The sequence below is a fragment of the Apis dorsata genome, unplaced genomic scaffold, assembly GCF_000469605.1.
Source record: "Apis dorsata unplaced genomic scaffold, Apis dorsata 1.3 scaffold_204, whole genome shotgun sequence".
Lineage (NCBI taxonomy): Eukaryota > Metazoa > Arthropoda > Insecta > Hymenoptera > Apidae > Apis > Apis dorsata.
The window spans coordinates 538,885-540,117 of NW_006263488.1; the positions used below are offsets into that span (position 1 = coordinate 538,885).

General features: G+C 24.9%; 1 protein-coding gene across 2 annotated transcripts in view; it reads left to right on the plus strand.

Moving 5' to 3' along the window:
* Positions 1-322, plus strand: part of LOC102679326 — a 429,386-nt gene extending 429,064 nt beyond the window's left edge. For both annotated transcript variants that reach the window (XM_006614941.2, XM_006614942.2), the window contains one exon: positions 166-322. The gene's annotated coding sequence lies outside the window, so the exon portion shown is untranslated. The remainder of the gene's footprint in view (positions 1-165) is intronic.
* The last annotated feature ends 911 nt before the right edge of the window (positions 323-1,233 follow it).

Here is a 1,233-nt window from a genome sequence, read left to right on the forward strand (position 1 = left end):
TCATATAATTTTAAAGTTATCATATTATTAAATTTGTTAGAGTTATTATTGTATACTTTTAAAAAAATTTTATTTCAAAATATACATTTATATAAATTTTATTTAAAAATACAAATTCACTTTGATACAATAATTTTAAATTCATTATTGAAATTATCTGATTTCAGATCACCGCCTAAAATGAAATTTGAAACGACTTGGGAATGTACGTGTAAAAATCCATCATTTCGATTTATCATCTACTACGCCTAAAATACTTATCGACAAACACAGTGTGCCCATTAATGTTGTTTCACAAAATGCGATAAAGTCAAGTGTCGAACGTTGAGCATCGATCAATATTCACATTCATTGTTCACATTATGAAATTTTGTTTATAATTATACATATATATATATACATATATATATACATATATATGTATACACACATCAATTAACAAAAATAACAAAGATACATCATAACGCGCTGTTTATAGAATATTATTCACAATGAAATCCTAATTTAGCGTAATACGATTTAAGAAAAAAAACCAAAGATACAGAGATCGAAAGATCAGAAAGAAAAAGAAAAGGAAAAATTTTTGCATGGCGTTGTAAATAACGTTCGAGATTTGATCATATAATACTTCGAATTATATTGTAGATTGTATTTGTTACTCTTCGTGTTACATCAGATTCATAATATATTGAATAAAATGTATGGAACTTTAAATACGATGTACAGCAGATAAGATATATATATGAAAATGATATGATGAAACAAGACACACAGAAAAAGAAAGAATAAGACCGAGGTAAATATTGATTATACGTAATTTGAATGTGTAATTATTTTAATATGTGTAAATAACTGCGACAATATGTGGTATCGAAATGCGAACAAAAATGAATATTTAAAAATAAAAGAACATAAAGTGATAACATCCTTGCTCGAGAAAACAAATTGTACAGTTTCTGCGATGATATTACGAACAATTTATTATTATACATGTTATTCCTAATCGTGAAACATAACAATTATCTGTAACTATAACAATATGAGAGATCTTAATGGAGAAAAAATAATTAAAATTATTTCGATATATCAGAACGTTATTACGCTAGTAAAGTTGCACTATATGGATCAGTTTAACTTTTTGATCAATTATAATTAAAAAAACTTGGAAAATTCACTCAGATATTTCTATCTTTCTGATTTACTCGATCTAATGAAAAGACCAAAAAATTAACA